The sequence below is a fragment of the Martes martes genome (assembly GCF_963455335.1).
Source record: "Martes martes genome assembly, chromosome: 15".
NCBI lineage: Eukaryota > Metazoa > Chordata > Mammalia > Carnivora > Mustelidae > Martes > Martes martes.
Genome location: NC_137903.1, coordinates 68,750,073 through 68,769,097, shown reverse-complemented (window position 1 = coordinate 68,769,097; position 19,025 = coordinate 68,750,073). Strand labels below are relative to the sequence as shown.

Sequence of the window (19,025 nt, the reverse complement as noted above, 5' to 3'; positions counted from 1 at the left end):
GAACTGGGGCAGAGAACCCAGGGCTGCCGGATGAGCCCGAGGTCCTCTGGTCCAACCTTTCCCAGGAGGCAGAGGGGATGTGGGGGCCAAACGGCCGCCCACCAGGGAAATCCAAACTCCTGGGCTCCGCCAGGAGGCCGGCAGTAGGAGGCACAAGCCCCAGCCAATCTCTCAGGGGTGAGCCCTTAAAGAACAAGAGAGAGGGCTTGGAGCACCCCCGCCAGCGGAGGCGTCCGCCAGGCAGCCGGATTCCGCAGGGCCTGACAAGCCGGGGCCCGCTGCGACGGCGGCAAATCCACGGGTGACTCACATCACCACCTGCGGGCCAGGTCTGCTGCCAGACACAAACGGGGTTCAGAACTCCCACACTCACTGTGTCCTGCCTTGGGCTGCAACTCTGACACAACACGAGTGTCTCCTGGCTACGGGGGTTTTTAAGCATTTCTATTTACTTATGTGCGTGCAGGGGACGGAGGGCCGAGGAAGAGGGAGAAGAACCTCCAGCAGGCTCCCTGCTGAGTGTGGAGCCTGCTGCGGGGCTCGATCTCACGACCCTGAGATCATGACCCGAGCAGAAAACGAGAGTCGGACGTTAACCGACTGAGCCACCCAGGCGCCCCGGGACTGAGGTTTTAATAAACGTCTCAGAAGTTATTCCTGACAGGTCACCGAGCACTCCCTCCTCCTTCCGGCCGCGGCTCGGCGAAGCGGGGACGAACCTGTCTCGCTCCTGCCTCGCCCTCCGGCCATTCCCAGAGACGGTGAGCGGTCTGCCGGGTGAGCCTGCTGGCCGTGGCTCTAAGTCATCCAGGGCCAAATCGTGACACTCACCTACGTGATCAGTATCGCTCTGGGTTAAAAAACAAGGCAACATTATGGAATATTGAGACACGTATCTACTGTGTTTTATGGTAATTTCCAAGAAGTAATTCTAGAAGTACCTTGACCTGCAAAAACGGAATTACTGCAAAGTAAGGGTAGATTACCTCTCGTTTAATTGTGCAGACTTGGATATTATGGTGTCACCTCCTATTTCTTTTTTTTTTTTTAATCTATTTATTTGTCAGAGAGAGAGGGAGCACAGGCAGGGGGAGCGGCAGGCAGAGGGGGAAGCAGTCTCCCCGCTGAGCAAGGATTCCGACACAGGACTCGATCCCAGGACCCTGAGATCATGACCTGAGCCGAAGGCAGACGCCCCACGACTGAGCCGCCCAGGCGCCCCCCCCCCCCATATCTCTACCTAGAACTCTGACTGCCATCAAGGGCAGCGTAGCCACCGCGGGCTGGCGGCCGCAGGACCGGGCCGGGGGGCGAGCAGGTGTCCTTGGCACTCCGGGAGGGCGCTCACAGGCGAAGTTGCGGGAGCGACAGCGAGAGAGGGCGGGGCGAGGGGCTGAGAAGGCCGCGAACCCCCCAGACGCTGGTGAGAGTCTGCGACCGACCCACCTGCCTTCCCGGTCCCGGAGCCACCGCACCTCCTCTTCACAGAGGGGAAGCACGCTGGCTTCTGCCCCTCGCAGCTCCGAGAAGCCCAGCTCGTACTCAGACACGCCATGGTCTGCAGACAAAATGCCAAGACCCCAGTGTTTTGGACGTTCGCGCCGGGCGCCGGGACGCCGCACCCGGCCTTCCTTGGCCTTCCTCGGCCCTCCTCGGCCCTCCTCGGCCTTCCGGAAACCGCACGCCCTCCCGCTGCACTCACAGAGCCGCGCGGCAGCAGCCAGAAGCGCTTCGCCCCCCGCCCGCGAGGGGGTCTCTGCGACCAGGAGATCCGTGTCCCAGTCCACAAGCCCCTACGAAGCCAAGGAGGCCCCCGACCCCGCCATGGCCCACAGAAGTGAGGCCACCAAAGGGCCCCCGAGAGCCCGCGGACAGCAGGCCCGGCTCGGTGGGCGCCGGAGGCCGTGTCGGGCCGGGGGCGGCGGTTCTCCCGGCGGCTCTGACTCGGGCCGCGGGACGTGACAGGACACGCCCGTCCTCTCCTGAAGTCTTCTCAGAAAACCAGTTTCTCGGGGCAGGAGAGTCTCCTCCGACGTTCTCAAACCTCCCCGCGAGGGAGCGGCTCACTGTCCTCCGCGCCCGTCTCCACGAGGGGCCTGAGCGGCCCGGAGCCTGGGCCCCAGCCCCGCTGCGGGCGGGTTTCACGCCCATCGGATGCCGGGCGGGCGCGGAAGTCACGCCAAGAAACAGCCCTGCAGGCCGGGACGTGGTTCTGAACTTCAGACGAGCCAGGCGAGGTCCCAGCAGCACGGCTCTGACCCTTTTCACAGGGGCTCGTCATCTCAGCACCTGCAAACTTCACACCCGTCGGTCGCCGCTGGGGGGCGGGGGCGGAGCTGGGGAGAAGGTTCTGGTAACTACCTTGCTTTGCACTAAGGTCCCCGAGATCTATGGTAAACCCACCCCCTCCCGCGACAGACCAGATGAGAGCCAGGGAGAGATCACGAGATCCCCGGCTGTCCCTCCCCATATACCTGCCATCCTTCCGGGCACTCACGTGACCGTTGTCCCAAAGACGGCAGGTGCAGCAGGCTGGCCTCTGCCAGCCCAGAGTCCCTTTGTTCTTGTCCCCTCGAGGCCACCACAAACCTAGGAATGTCCTAGCTCCAAGCCTCTCACTGCACACGCAGAGCAGGTCCGAGCTCTGGTCTGCCTGGGAAAACGTGCCGCAGAAGGAAAAAAACGCGGCGGTCAGAACCGCAAACGGCTCTGAGCCGACCGAGCTCCTGATGTGCCGGTGGGAGAGACCTGGCCTTGGTCCCCTCTGCTCGGACATCATCCACTCGAGTACCTCACTGCCCTGCACAGCATCCTCCACAGAGACCAGAAGGCTGGAGGCTCTCCATGGACGGTGACCGCGTCTACAAGGGTCAACACGGAGTCTGCCTCCCGTTGTCCCCAAACCAAGCACCCGCACCTCAGCATGGAGACTTCCCCAGGCTTGGCCCTTGACCCAGCCCCTTCTCCCTACAACCCTGAGACTCATCCATTTCCAGCGTGTTACTTAATTATTTTTAACTAATAATAAACAGTATTTGCAAAACACTACGCAACATACAATGTGTCCCGACAAGCATCATCTCATTAGATCATCTGGGTAACTTCTGAGGCAGGATTTGGTCAAAATTAGCTTCTCCCCATTGCAGAGACACAGCCTAACCTATGGTTAAGAGCATGAAGTCGAGAACCAGAGAGTCTGGGTTCAAGTCCCAGCTCCACTACTTACTGGCTCTGTGACCTTGACGTGTTCCCTAAACTCTCTGGGCATGAGCTTCCCGTTCTGTAAAATGGGGACAGGACTCGTGCTCAGGCACCCGTCTCCTAGGGCTGGTGGGGGATGTCAAGAGGTTAATATTTGTACAGTGCTTAGAATAGTGTCTGGAACCACGTAAGTGTTTGTTAAATAAGTAAAATGGGGAAACTGAGGCTCAGAAAGGTTAAGTGCCTAATTTGAGCAAACAGGTACAGCTCTACGACTAGGTCTGATGACCACGAGGCCACCATCTGTCTTCAGTCCATCCGCTCACCACAGAAGACTCAGCACGGTGCGGCCTCACCTCCAGTTCCGACTTCTCGCCCACCAACCCCCTCACGGGCCTCTGGCCCGGCCCGCCGTGCCGTGCGCTTCTCTGTCCGGCTTCCTTCGGCTTCAGCCCCTCCTCCACCCGGGACACCCTCCCCGTGGGTGCAGCGGCCGCGTAAAGCTTGACTGAGCCTGAAACGTGCTGCCGGCCGACCGGCCTAACGACCTCACTGCAAGAGGGAGAGAAACAAACGAGTGGGGGACGGGGAGACCGAAGCCTGAAGAACAAGCAGAACAGACAGAGTCACGACGCGGGGCCCCGCCACGCCTTCTCAGGCCCGACGCCAAGGCACAGGCGAAAAAAGAAAAAAACAGACAAACTGGACTTCATGAAGATTTAAACATCTGTACTTCCGAAGGTACCATCCGCAGAATAAAAAGGAACTCACAGAACGGGAGGGAATGTTTGCAAACCGTGTATCTGACTAGGGATTACTATTTAGAATATATTAAGAACTCCTAAAGTTCAAGAACAACCTAAAACAAAACAAAACAAAACAAAAAACCCTGTGCCCAAAACAGAGATGTAAACGGCCGGCGGGTACACGAAAAGACGCTCCACATCACCGAGCATTAGGGGCAGCGACTGAAACTATGAGGAGATACGGTCAAACCCTCGTTAGAACGGCTGCTGTCAGGGACAAAATCAGCAAGACAGAAAACCACCGGTGCTGGAGAGGATGTGCCGAAATCGGAGCCCTTCCGCTCCGGCGGCCGGCACGCACTGCTAAAGCGCCGTGGAAAACAGCAGGAAGGTTTCTCAGAACCTTCCTGGATGGCCCAGCCATCCCCCTTCTACTCATAAACCCGGCATCACGAAAGCAAGGTCTCCAAGAGAGACGTGTGCACCGTTTCCTAGCGGCGTTATTCACGCCCGCAAACGTGCGGAAGCAACCGAAGCGTCCACCGAGCGATGAGCGGGTACGCGAGGTGTGGCATGTCCTTCGGCCGTCACAAGGAGGCTGTGACGTCTGTCACAAGGAGGCCCCGACACGGGGGAACCTGGAGGACGCTGCGCTTCGTGGCACTGGTGGGCACGGAATGGCAGATGCTGGACGACTCCCTTACAGGAGGTGCTCAGAGCCCTCGGGATGCTGGGATGCTGGAGGCAGAAGCGCGAGCTGCCGGGAGCCGGGGCGGGGGCGGGGGGCTGGTTAATGGCTCAGTTTGCCGGGAGGAGAGTTCTGCGATGGATGGCGGGAGTCGTTACACAACCCAGATTTGCGCACCTAACAATGGCAAGTCCACGTTAAATACAACAGAGAAAAAAGCTGAAAAACATATTTATTCAGGGTTCCTTCCCTCTAACGCCTCTGCCCACAGGGTCTGGAGAGTCAGCAAGGGAAGGCAGCGGCTGGCTCCCCCCAGGGCTGAGGAGGAGCACCTCGGGCATCAGGAGTGAGCCGCACCCCGACACCGGCGGGGGGTGGGGGCTGGGCCCGGCTGGGGCGATCCCTCCCCCCCGCGCTCGTCCAGCACGGGACCCCAGGCTGAGCCCACCCAGTGACACAAAACTCAGCTTCTCGGCTGCAGTCCCGTCGTGCTGGGGAACGCGAGGGACACTCCGTCCTAAGCCGGGCTGCACGCGGAGCCGTGGACCGCCAGATGAGTTTCGAAGGGCCCTTGGCCTCCCTCCCAGGCCGCTGGCTGCCGGCACCCCCTGGTGTGTCCCGGTGGACACGGAGGGCGGTGACCAGCCATCTCAGCCTCTTAGAAAGTCCACGAACCACCAGCCGCTCTCACCGTGAGGACAGCTCGGCGGGGGAGAGTCCTGAGTCCCGGGGCAAAAGCCCTTCAGGAAAGGCGGGGAACGCAGCGTGGTCTGACCACTGCTGCCTGGGGAAGGGGCGGCGCCCTGACGGCCGAGCCAGACCCAACCGCGGAGACCACTCTTCCAGCCGCACGCACGGCGGCGGCCTCTCCTTTGCCAGGCCCCTGGATACCCCGGCCAGGGCCACGCGACTCCCGCGGGCGGAAGACCACGCCAGCTTTTCCGGGGCGGCCGCGGATCCTGCCTGGAACCGGGATCCCAGCCGTTCGGAAAGGCGAGGCCGGGTCAGACCAGGTCAGAAGAGCCCTGGGCTGTTCCAAGTTCCTGCTGCTGCTGGATCCCTGCTCAGGCAGAGAGAAGCCAGCGCCGCCCCCCAGAGCTCCCGACTTAGACCTCCAAGCGGCCACTCAGCACCTCCAGCCGGTGTCACGAGCACAGCAAGCCGAGAATGTCCGCAACCAGACTTGACTCTCGGGCCCGCCCCGCCCAGGGTCTGCTCCACCTCACGCCGCGGCTGCCCCACCCTCCCAGTGGCTCCACCGTACACTCAGGCGTCACTCCCGACTCCTCACTCTCCCACAGCTCCTATCCCGTTCATCAGCAAGTCTGTGGGCTCTCATTTTGACAGGTTTCCGGAATTCAGCATCTTTAACTATCTCTGCTACCATCACTCTGGTCCAGGCTATGCTGTATCTTCTCTGAATTATTAAAAGATCTTCCTTACTAGCCCACCCACGTCTGCCACTGCCCCCTTCTCAACACGGCAACCAGAATGAGCCAGTTCAAACAGAGGTCAGAACAGACGAACAGGTCACTGCTTTGTGTACACCCCAAAAGGAGTCCCACAGCGCTCAGAACAAGCCCTGCAGTTTCCCCCACGGTCCGCTACTGCTCCAGCCACACCGGCTTTCTCCCTGCCCGGCAGATGCATCGATCACGCGCCCACTCGCTGTTTCCTGTGCCCGGAGCGCCTTGACCCCAGATATCTTCGGAGGCCGCTCTTCCACTCCCTTTAGATTTTAACTTAAACCGCATTTTTGGCAAGGCCTTCCCAGCCCACGCCACCTCTCAGACTCCTTTCCAACCCTTCGTGGCTCCGATCCCTTCCGTACTTTTTCTTAGTGCAGATGCACACACTTACTCATCTCGTTAATGTTTTTCTCTCCTGCAAGACAGTATGCTTCGTGAGAGCAAGGAATTCTGTTCTGCAAATTCCTTCACCAGAACCTAGAACAGTGACTGACAAAGAAGAGGTACCCAATATGTGTGATAGACAAGCGAATGTATGAATGGACCCGGGGCCCCGGGTATCCTGGTACACTGGGTAGCTCTCGCTCTGCAGACGAAGCAGACACTATTCGCCACCCAGTCATCATCCCCTCTCCCCTCTCAACACAACTCTCACCGGACGCGGGCCCTAGATACGCCAAAAACAGACGCGCTGCACAGAGCTTGGGTGGCCGTCAGACCCAGCCCCAGTCCATGGCAGTCCACACGTGGCAAAGGCTCTCCATTTCCTGATGAAAGGGGACAGACTCAGCTATGGCTTCTGCCCTTTTTCCTCTCCCCGCCCTCCTGGCTGGAACTCAGAGCCAAGCCTCCAAGCGAGGCAGCCACCTTTCGACCAGGTAGCCGAAGTCCCACGCGGGAAGATGAAGCCCAAACCACATGTCGGACTGCGAAGCCGCCGTGCCCAGCCACGCTAGTCAACCCCTTCTTGGAGAAGTCCTTGTCGGACGGTTTCCCTTCGGTGCCACGTAGAGCAACGCCACCTTGATACGCCGGGTCAGGGTGGGAAGAGACACAGCGGAAGGCGAACCGTGCTGCGCTGTCATCCCACTGCCGCGGAGAGCGGGTGCTGGGGGGTCTCCGTTCATCCTCCTCCTCCTGTCCCATCTGCCCGGTCCCCTGCCCCTCGGTCGCACAGCGAGCCGAACTCGCCCGCCCTTCCCCAGGATGACCACAGAATCGAAGACCCCAACTGTTAGGAAGAGAGGGCCTCCAGTAACGCCTTCTTTTCCAAAAATGCACGAAAACCTGAGCTAACCCTTGGAAATGCCTCGTTCTGGAGAGTTGAGTTTTATGACTTGGTAGGGTTTTCCCACCTTAGCTACCAGAACTCTTTATTGTAAGCCCTTAACCAAAATTATGAAAATCTATCATACATTTCTCTGTATTTTAAAACAAACTATACAAAACATAATGGTTTTCACACTGACTCAAGGTCATTAAGTACCAAGATAAATGGAATTCTGACCTGGGAAAGGCCTTCGGGATGAATTCCAGGGCACCGGCTTTCTCCTGAAAGCTCCAGGTTAGACGGCGGCGCTCACCCCGGGGCCCGCGCGCAGACGGCCACCGCGGCCCGAACGCGGACTCCCTCCGCGGATGAGGGCGCCGCGTGTCCTCTCACACGGGATGTGCCTTTACGTCCTTCTTATACGTTCTCTGCCCCTTCGCCTGACTTTCGGCCTCCGAAGTCCACCCACCTCGAGTTCTCCTCGCACAGCTTGTTGAAGGTCTGCCCGAAGCCAGGCAGCGCGTCGGGGCGGAGATCTCCAAGTCCTACAAAGGACATTTCCTCCCGCGCCCTGGGGGACAGTTGATTTTCTAACCTCTCAACCCTCTGCCGCGTTAGTGACAGAGGAGCTGTGGCACATTCCGGAAAAACGGGAGCCCTGGAACAGCTCTGAGCTCAGCATCTAATTTTGGTATTTTTTAGGTAGTAAGAGGGAAACTGCGGAATCTAAAAGCAAAATCACTGCGCCCCGCTGGGTTTTCCGCCACAGAAGGAAGCCGGATTCGGACGCGCAGACGAACGTGTACGGAAGGTCTGGGTGACAGTTTCCCGAAGGGCCAGGCCGAGAGAACGCGAGCTCCCGGGAGAGGCTACAAGGACATCTGCGGACAGCGTCTGCGAGGCCGAGTGACAGGGCAGAGTGGTACCAGTCCTTGGCCGTCCTGACCCCCTCTTACCTCTGTCTCATCTCCGGACGACCCTGTCACACACCCTCCGAGTCTCCCGTTCCCAGCTGCGGGCGGCCGCTCACTGCTGACCAAGGAACCGGTGGCTTGTGCGCCTGGGAACTACGGTTCTTCCGGCGTCTCTAGACGCTGTTGTGCTCGGTAAAATTAAAATCCGTTTTTCACATGGTTATTGATTCAAAGCAGCTCTTTGCAATGAAGCATTTTCTCCAGCTGAAGTTATATTAAAAGGCGAGGCAGATCCAAGAAGCCCGGGGAAAGCCCGGAAATCACTACCAAAGCCATTCCGGGCCCCGACCTCCTTGTTGCCACTTACGTGAATGACAACAAACTCAAGGTCCACCTTAACAGCAAAATTCTGAAGAAAACTTTCTGGAACATTCCGCCCACACTGTGACCCTTACTACCTCTTACTATCTACAGTTTTCCCTTTACGTTTTATTCTGTCCGATACGCACATCCTAGCGCAAGGTTTTATTTTAGGTGAGAACACTTACGCCTCCAGAAAACTTCTGAATTCTTCCTCAGCTTCCCCTTTGAATTCCCAACAGCACTTTGCATGTGGGAGAAAACATTTCACATGCCCCCTACCCTCTAATATCTACGTCAATCTGATACTCAATATAAAAAACAGTTTCTGGACTCTTGACCGAACCTAGGTTTGAGTTTCATATGACCTGTGCCCTCTGAGCTCCTAACCCTCTGAGCTTCAAACTCTCCACAAAGAAAGGGAGTGAAATTAACCTACTTTATGTGATTGTCGAGAAGAATATACGACCTTGCCAGAGCCGCTGGGTGATAAGAAGAAATAAAAGGCAGCCAAACTGCAAAGGAAAAAGTATGACTGGGGCGCCTAGGGGGCTCGGTCAGCTGAGCGTCTACCTTCAGCTCAGGTCATGATCCCACGGTCCTTGGATCGAGCCCCGCATCGGGCTCCCTGTTAGTGGGGAGCCTGCTTCTCCCTCTGCTCCTCCCTCCTGCTCATGCTCAAGCTCTCCCTCTCCCTCTCTGTCAAGTTAAAAAATATAAATCTTTAAAAAAAGAACTAATGAACGAATTCAGTGAAGTCCCAGGATACAAAATTAACATACAGAAACCAGCTGCATTTCTATATGCTAATACTGAGCTGTCAAAAAGGGAGATCAAGGGGTGCCTGGGTGGCTCCATCGGTTGTGTCCAACTCTTGATTTCAGCTCCGGTCATGGTCTCAAGGTCGCGAGATCGAGCCCCACAGTGGGCTCCACAGTGGGTCTGTAGCCTGCTTCGGATTCTCTCTCTCCCTCTTCCTCTGTCCCTCCTCCCCAACCCAACTGCACACTCTCTTTAAGAAAAAGAGAGAGATTAAGAAAATAATCCCATTTATAACTGCATCAAAAATAATAAGATACCTAGGAATAAACTTAACCAAGGAGGTAAAAGACCTCTGAAAACTATAAAACACCGATGAAAGAAACACCCTCAGATGATACAATAATAATAAATGTACGGTGTACCATGCTCATGGACTAGAAGAATTCATATTGTTAAAATGTCCATACCACCCAAAGCGATCTACAGACTCAGTGTAATCCCCATCAAAATACGACCAAAATCTTTTTTTCATTTTTCTCAGAAGTAGAGCAAAGAATCCTAAAATTGGTATGGGACCACAAAAGGCCCCAAACAGCCAAAGAAGTCTTGAGAAACAAGAAAGCCGAAGACATCACCTTTCCCGATTTCAAACTGTACCACAATAATCAAAACAGTACAATAATCAAAACAGTACGGCGCTGGTATGAAAACAGACCACACAGATCAGTGGAACAGAATAGAGAGCCCAGCGGCGCCTGCACGCTTCAGTCAGTTAAGCGTCCAACTCATGGATTCAGCTCGGTCATGACCTCAGGGTCGTGCGACTGAACCCCAAGTCGGGCTCCAGGCTCCGCGTAGAGCTTGCTTAAGATTCTCTCCCTCCCTCTCCCTCTGCCCTCCCCCAACTCTTGCTCCCTTAAAAAAAAAAGAACAGAGCCCAGAAATAAACCCTCACGTAAATGGTCAATTAATCCACACCGAGGAAAGAAGAACACACCGTAGAGAAAAGGCAGAGTCTTCAATAAACGGTGCCGGAAGGCCGGACAGCAAGCAGTGGAAGGATGAACTGGACCACCGTCTGACACAGCGCCCCAAATTACCTCGAAATGGATAAAGAATCAAAGTGTGAAAACTGAAACCATACAACTCCTAGAAGCTCTTCGGCGCTGGTCGAAGCCGCGTCGTTTAAGCCAGGTGCATCGAGAAGAACAACAAAGGTCCAGCACGTGGGAAAACATCCAAAAAGCTTCTGCACAGCAAGGGAGGCCATCAGCAAAACACAAAGGCAACGAACTGGGTGAGAAAAGGTGTTTGCGAATCATTAAGAGCTTAATATCCAAAATATATGAACACAACTTCATATCAAAAAAACAACCAACCTGACTAAAGAATGGGCAAAGGACTTGAAAAGACATTTTTCTGAAAGCGACACAGTTGGCCAATGGGCACAGGAGAATGCGCTCGTCATCGCTTAGCCTCAAAGACACGCGACTCAAAACCACGGTGAGGTAGCACTTCGCACCTGTCCCATCGGCGAGTATCAAAAAAACAATAATGGGGCGCCAGGGTGGCTCGGTCGGTTAAGCGTCTGCCTTCGGCTCAGGTCACAGTGTCGGGTCCTGCACAACCCAGCGATTCCTCTCCCGGGTGTGCAGGTGAAGACAACGGAAACACCAGCTCAAAGAGAAACCCGCACCCCTATGCTCGCTGCGGCGCTACTTACAATCGACAAGACGTGGAAACAATCCGAGTGTCCATCCGCAGACGAGTGGAAAGAAGACGCGGTGTGTGTGCACCACAGGGTAGTCCTCGGCCACGCGGGACCACAAAACCGCGCCACCCGAGAGAACGCGGTTGACCCCAGTGGGCACCAGGCCGCGCGCATCAGTCCGAGAAAGACGACACAAAATTCCACTTACGTACGGAATCCGAAAAACTAAACAGACTCACAGACGCAGGGAGCGGACGCCGGCCGTCGGGCGGGTGGCGGTGCGGGGGCCGGTGCGGGCTGGCACAGACCTCCGCTTACAGAGTAAGGCACAGGGAGCCCAGCCCGTGAGGCTGCGCGGGCTCTGCGTGCGGGCGGACCGGGGCCGAGCCAGGCGGGTCCCCTCACAACAGGAAGCGAGGAATTCGCGAGGACACGTGTGAGAGCAGGTCGTCGCGGGCTCTGCAGAGGACGAACTCAGAAGACGTTCGAGCTATTGAGGACGGACGAAAACTCACCTTCGTTTCCCTTCAAGCTGTAAGGAAAGTCAGAGATTTCACTCGATGGGTTCAGTGGACGACACCGAAGAGAGAGGACGGGACGGCAGACGGACGCGTCTGGGACTCGTGAGGGGCCCAGGGCTCCAGGACGTGACCCTCCCTGCTCAGTCACCCCAGAAAAGGGCTCCGGCCCAGAAGTGAGCCGCTTCCGGGCCCAGAGAGGGGGCGCCCCGGCGCGGTCGGGGCGGGGCGGGTGGCGGGCCCCCAGGTGACCCGCTCCAGGCCAGGAGGCTGCTGGTGTTTCTGCGCACCGCCCCTGCCCTGGGGGGGCCACGCTCATCTGTTTTACGGGAAACAGTATCAGGACGGCGGGGCAAGGTCTGCAAATGTCCCTGCAGAAGACTCTAGATCACAATCGAACCCAATCACGACCCCAATATTCTACATCAGTGGTTCTCAGAGGAAGGGAGCTTCTGCCTCCCATGCCCACCCCTGCCCAACCCCATCCCCACCAGGAGGCTTCTCTGGAAATGCCCGCGACATTTTTGGTTGTCACATCTCAGAGGACAGTACTGGCACGTAAGGCCAAGGACACTGCTGAACACCCACGACGCACAGGGCAGCCCCGCACCAGTTATCCGGCCCAGCACGTCAGTAGCACAGAGGCCGAGAAATCCTGTTCCGCGGGAGCGCTGTGGTTCGTTTTCGTTTTTACTGCATGTACTTACCCAACGGACCGAAGGGAAGTGAAACGATTCCCTCCGTAAAACACACGCGCTCCAAGAAAAGGAGAGACAGAGACTACGCCGGGAGTAGGACGAAGATTACTTCTATCACGAGATAATGCTATTACGTTCATTGGTTTCTACCCCAAATTATTTGGTTTGTTATCCTCCTGGAGCCCAGTGAACGCATTAAACTCATATTGCTAAATTGAAAATATTATCTTTCCATGTTTTTTTTTTTTTTGACACAGAGAGAGAGATCACAAGTAGGCAGAGAGGCAGGCAGAGAGAGAGAGAGAGAAGCAGGCTCCCTGCTGAGCAGAGAGCCCGATGCGGGGCTCGATCCCAGGACCCTGGAATCATGACCTGAGCCAAAGGCAGAGGCTTTAACCCACTGAGCCACCCAGGCGCCCCATCTTTCCATGTTTTAAAGTAGTATCACTTCTGAATCCTTTTTTTTCCTGGTGACCGTATCTGAGACAGATGCCGTCCCAGAAAGCCCCGCGACTGAAGGGGGTCCCCTCCCACACTTGCCATACCACCACTGGTTCTTGGATACTCTTCCCCCTTCCACCCCTCACTAGGCTACCCCTAAAAAGGTTTCCTGAATACCTACCCTGTGCCAAGCCACTGGGGCCCAGCGCTGGATGAGGGTCCTCCAAACTCTGTCCTCCCCCGCCGCAGCGCGGTCATGGGAGAGGGGCCAGAACAGTGGACAAGCAGACACCAAATATACGAAACAAACGCAGAGAGTGGCAGATGCCATGAAGAAAGTTACAGCACGGTGAAAGGAGGAGGAATGGGTGGGGGGTGGGAGTGGGGAGGCAGGTCTCCCCCAGGTGACATCTGATCAGACCAGAAAAAAATGCAAAGGAATTTCAGGCCACAGGAAGAGCCTGTGCAAAGGCCCTGTGGCAGAATGGTGAGTACACTAGGGAAACGTGTGAGAAAGAACAGCAGGCCACCTAGAGTCCGAGGCAGATGACACGACAAAGGCCACCAGAACTACGGTGAGGCCTATGGATAAGAGCCCATGTCTGACAGAGGTCCCTGGGGCAAGGCGGCTGACGTGTTTTCAAAGGGTCACTGTGCTGCTGGGTCAAGAACAGATGGCGTGGGAGCGCAGACGCGGGAACACCAGGTAGCAGGTGGCTGCTGTAGCCCGGTGACAGGTGAAGGCTTGGACCAGGGTTGTGGTAACGAGGTGGTGTGAAGTCATCAGATTCACTAATCTCCGACACTGCAGGGCACTCGAGGCCCCAGGAGCCACTCAGCCTCACCGCGTCACCTCACACACGATGAAACCGAAGCCCAGAGAGCTGAGCGAGCTACTCAGCCACGCACATAATTACTGGCAGAGCCCAAACGTCCTGACTGCCCTGGGAAGGTGAGCCTCTAGGAGTCCCGGTCAAGCGCGAGATCAAGGCGAGGACGGCCTCCTCACGGGATCCGGCGCGCCCTTCCTTGAGCTCCCGCGGCACCGGACGCCCCGGACCGAGTCCACGTTCTTCTGAGACCCCGTCTCCCCTCGGCTCCCTGCTGCGGCTCTCCCCGCCACTCCTCGCTCTCCTGCTGTCAGTGCTGCTGCTTCCCAAGGGGCCCCTGCCACGCAACTTCTTCCTCTCCCATCTGCAGAGGGAACGAAAGGTCTCCCTCCTCTACACCCCTTCGCTCTGGCAGCCGTCCCCAAGCCTCCTCTGCAGAGTCACCCTTTTCAGACCTGGAGTCCATGCGCCTTCACGGATAGGACACAGGATTCATGCCTCACCGCCCAGCCCATTCCAACTCCCTCTGACGCACTCGGTTTATGAGACGTGAGGGCCTGCTGCAGGGTTAGCTGTGGGCAGAGGCCGCGCCCCTCCCCCACAGAGTTGAACCCGCAGCCCCTGCCCCCGCCATCTCGAGGGGAGAGCCTGGGACAGGAGCAGGTAAGAAAACGAGTCCTGACAAAATCGCTTGAACCTGGACCCCATGCCCGAAGCCAGACCCACTCCTGAGCTTTCTAGGGATGTGAGCCGGTCACTTTCCTTTCTGCTTCAGCCAAAGGGAACCAGATTTTCTACCCCTTGTAAAAGGAGTCCCGCCTGATACCTCGCATCTGTCTCTGTGTGCTCTGTCTGCACCCACCTGCACAGCGATGACTCCCAACTCTCCCCCCGGATCCCAGACAAGCCCTCGAGCTCCAGAGTCACACCTGCCCACCCAGGAGACGTTTCCGCCCATCTGTCACACCCAGGCCCCTCAGCCAGAACACGCGCAAAGTACCAGTCATCAGCAACTCTTCTACCATCGCAATACGCTGGTCTTCATGGTTCTCACCACCCTCGAAAAACATCACCACCCACCCTAATCCCTCCAGACAGAAACCCAGGACACCAGAGAGCACTCCTGCAGGTAATCCTGATGGGGCTAAGGCCCCCGCCTGCCTTCTTCTGAGTGTGCGACCTTGGGGAGATGAGCGAACATGTCTGAGCCTTGGGTTGTCACATGGCTCGCTTGTTTCAATGAGATGCTGTAGGTAAAAAGCAGTCAGTGTTGGTCGGTTCCATTCCTTATCACAGACATCTAGTGCATCGGTAGAAACTTCACGGTCACCGGCCAATGCCATGACCCCAGCTGGAGCCTCCCTGTCCTTCTCTCATCTACTACTACTCTCATCTCATCTTCTCACCTTTGGTCTCCTCCAGCCCTCCCCACAGCCCCCGGACTAATGGACTCCAACCAGCCTGGTCACACTCTGCCAGGCCCAGCCACCTGCACCATGTGCTCACCTGTAACCCCCTCCACAGGGGCTCTCCGGACACTCAGGGCTGTGCTCCAGCTCTGCAACCTGGCACAGCAATGTGTCCACCAAGAATGCCGATTCTGGGGGCGCCTGGGGGGCTCAGATGCTTAACCCACTGAGCCACCCGGGTGCCCCAATAACGTAAAATAGCTTTAAGTGGAAAAAAAAGCAAAGAAAGAATGGAGAAGAAAGAGAAAATGTAAGAAATATAAGTTAACCCTGAGACAGGAGAGGGCTTCCTAAGCAGGACAGAAAACTTGAGGCCCACAGAAAAGTGACACAGATTCAGCCTCGTAAAAAGTCATCACTTCTGCACATCACAGTGAGCAAAGCTGGGGAAGAAAACATAAAAAGGCAAAAGATATCTGATTTATGAACAAGAAAAGAATTAAAGTCCGGAATTTAGAAAGAGCTCAAGAATTGATGAAATCACAAACAATTTGACAGAAAAGGATTTCATGGGCAATTTGAAAAAGTGTAAATTGATTAAACTTTTTTTTTTTTAAGCATTAACTTGGGAGAACCTAAAATGCACAGAACTCTGATAGGGAATGGTCTCTAAGATGTACATTAATTTTTTAAAACTCCATAAGCTGAATAGGGTGGCAGAATGGTATGCTACCATATTTAGAGGGAAAAAAAACAGAAAACACATTTACCTACAGATGCACAGGCTATCTCTAGATGAATACACAAAAACTGGAAAAATTAGTTGCATTCAAAAAGGGAAATGGAGGGCTGAGGTAGGAGGGAGGGGTTAACTTTTACAGCCTGTAAATGTTGTGCTTCATATATACTAACTATCCCCAAACACACTACCCCAAATATGACCTATCCCCAAGCAAGTAAACCAAGTAAGTAAATAAACTCAATCTTCTTCTGCACAGTCTCCAGATCCCAATAAACAAAGGGAATTATGCTTAAATAAACATTTAAAGTGACATACCCTTTGGCTCACCAGCTTCACTGGTGGGAGCAAGTTTTATCCAGAAATGCCCCCACGTACACAGAGACGTGTCTGACTACAGCGTTATTACAAGGGAGGAAGCTGGAAGTAGTCGAGGCGCCTATAAATAGGGGATTGTTCAAATGAATCATGGTGAATCTCCACTATGAAATACTACGTAGCCATTAAAAAGAATGAAGCTTACCTAAGTCCTTTTTTTCCTTTTCTTTTAAGGATTTCACTTATTTATTTGAGAGAGAAAAAGAGAGGGAGCAAGGGGGCAGGACGGGCCGAGGGAGGAGAGAAGCTGACTTCCCGCTGAGCAGGGAGCCCGACAAGCGGCTCCCTGGACCCTGGGACTATGACCTGAGCCGAAATGTCACCCAGGCGCCTCTCCGTGTCTGTCTGTTTGTTTGTTTGTTTGTTTTTAAGTAATCTCGAACCCTAACATGGGGCTTGAACTCATGATCCCAAAATCAAGAGTCACACGCCCATCAGGTGCCCCTATGTTTTTGATATTGGAAGACATCCAAGTCCCATTGGTTTTTTTTTGTTTTCTTTGTTGTTGTTTTTTAATTTATTTACTTGAGAGAGCGAAAACAGTGGGAGAGGGAGAAGCAGGCCCCCTACTGAGCAGGGAGCCCGATGCGGGACTCGATCCAGGGACCCTGGGATCATGACCTGAGCCGAGGGCGGACACTCAACTAACTGAGCCACCCAGGCGCCCCCCCAAGTCCCATTGTTAAGTTAAAAAAGTAAGTCACAGAGCACACAGTAATATAGATCCCCACTTATGTATTTTTAAAAGCATTTTCAGTCTAGTAAGGCTGGTCCTAAAGCTGGCAATGCAGATAATATTTTTACCGCGTTGTGCAACATTGTACCAATAACCCTCGTATTCCACATTCACCTGTACTTCCAGGCTTGGTTGGCCTACACTCAGGCACTGCAGAAGGCCTAGAAAATACTACACGTACAGTGGTTCCCTCTCAGGTGAGGAGAGGGAATGAAGAAGTACTGGAGGGAATTTTATTTTCCCATATCTTTCTCTATTAAAAAAAAACTTTATAACAATTCATGTTTTTTAAAAAGTTACTGCCTTCTAGGCATGCTTTCCATTATTCATCCAAAGTCACAGTTTTGTGAGTGGCGGGGGTGGGTGCAGGCCGCCTGACCTCAGACGGTGCTCCTGACCCAGTGCTCCCTCACCTGCTCCTCGAATAAAAACCAAACCCAGACCCCAGTCTGCTGTGTCCCCCTGTCTCACTCCAGCTCACACAGAAAAGGCTCCCAGCCTTCCTGAACAGATCTGCCCTGGAGGCCTGCCGGGCCCGTAACCGGCCAAGGGAGCGCGTACCACTGGGCTGCAGGCCTTCTCCGGGTGGAACGCCAGAGTCAGATGCGATGGGCACCGGCGGAATGAATGAAGGCCTGAGTCAGAAAGTCAGCCCTTCCTCCCAACTCCAGGCAGCACCCACAGCACCCACAATCTCCGGTTTTGTTGATGTTTTTTGTTCTCAAAGAAAAACAGCTAGAAGACGCCACTCCCCCCCCTCCAGTCCTGCTTTAGTGCATCTCAGAAGGACAACTGCTTCCCAAGGTCTAGCCCAGAGGCAGCAAGCTGGCAGTGTGCGGGCAACAACGGGCTCTGCACATTCTGAAAACTGTTTTGAATTAGTTGCCAACTTTAAAAACATGGGATTTTTTCCCCCATACAATGTATAGCTTCCCCCCAAAATTCAGGCCAAGCAACACGGTGCTGGAGCTCCGTGGCACCTACACGAGTCTCTTTACAGGGAAGCATGCTCTCAGCAACCCCCACCCCCGCAAACGCCCCTAACCCCACACCAGCCCTCCTCCTGCGGGAAGGCTTCCTGACCGTCCCAGGTAGCAGCGGAGCTCCCCCCCCCCCCCACGGCACCTCCTTTGCTGGTCGTGCGGGTCAGTTCCAGCTCAGCCCATGCCGCCTTCCACGGAGCCCAAAGAGCTCAGCCCTCTGAGTGCGCCGTCCTCCTTGGTCTGACACTCCCAGCACGCAGGGCTGCAACGCAAAGAGATGGTATGAGATGGTGTGAGCTCCTGAGGTCTTGGATTTAGTGTCTAAAATGCCAGTCAGGCCTCTTTTTGACAGGTCCCTAATCTTCCTGCCACGGCGGTAGAGCTTTGGGGCAGGGAGAAGCCCTGAGTTTGAGGACCCGCGTGTGTGAAAAACACTGCCAAGTGCAAAGTCCTGAGTTCAATCCTGCCTCCCGGGCCCAGCCCTTACCTCTCCTGAGTCCGTTTCCGCACCTCTGAAACAGGCTAACTGCCCTTCACAGACTAAGTGAAAGAAATTTTTGAAAGTGTGTATGAAAAGTGCTTATGAACATCTTACAGGTACAAGACAAGACAGGTGTGGACTAGAACAAGAAAAGAGGGGCGCTTTGGGAAAAGTGACAGAAACGGGCGACACCAATCCCAGTTAAAGAAAGCGGGGGGGGGGGAGAGCCCCTGTCTGTGTGATCTGAGGTCCCCCCCCTTTCTGCTGGGAGGGCCTGGGAAATGCGTCTCCTCACCGGTCCCCAGGCTGCAGCAGCCGGACGGAAGGGAGAGCCACTTACTTCCCTCGCAGCTCTCCCAGCTCACTTCCAGGGCCAGGTCCCAGGGACAGAGGGGGCTGGCCCAGCTGGGGAGGGGGCCCGGGGACGTCCGTCCTCCCCAGCCTCCAGCTCGCTCAGATGGCCGTGCCCAGTCGCCATTATCCACCCTGGACACATCAAGGCGCGAAGGTCCTTCCCCTCGGAAGCCACACCACCGCCCTACTCCACAGTGAGGACGACCCAACGACCCGCTCTCGAAAGAAGCGCTTTGCAGCCGCGGAGGAGGGGACCGGAGCGGACCGACAGCCGCGGACACGCGCCAAAGCGATGCCGAAGCGCGGCGTGCGGCCGCGGGCCAGCAGAGCCCTCGGG

General features: G+C 55.6%; 1 protein-coding gene across 5 annotated transcripts in view; it reads right to left on the bottom strand.

Moving 5' to 3' along the window:
- The window catches only part of GPR161 (G protein-coupled receptor 161), a 41,872-nt gene extending 23,063 nt beyond the window's left edge, over positions 1 to 18,809 (bottom strand). For 2 of the 5 annotated variants that reach the window (XM_080823883.1, XM_080823885.1), the window contains exons 1-2: positions 18,341 to 18,442; positions 17,996 to 18,115 (exon numbers count right to left, since the gene is read on the bottom strand). The gene's annotated coding sequence lies outside the window, so the exon portion shown is untranslated. Of the gene's footprint in view, positions 1 to 17,995; positions 18,125 to 18,340; positions 18,443 to 18,629 lie in introns of those variants that run through there. The other 3 variants (XM_080823882.1, XM_080823881.1, XM_080823884.1) reach the window with 3 other exon arrangements.
- Positions 18,810 to 19,025: the final 216 nt, after the last annotated feature.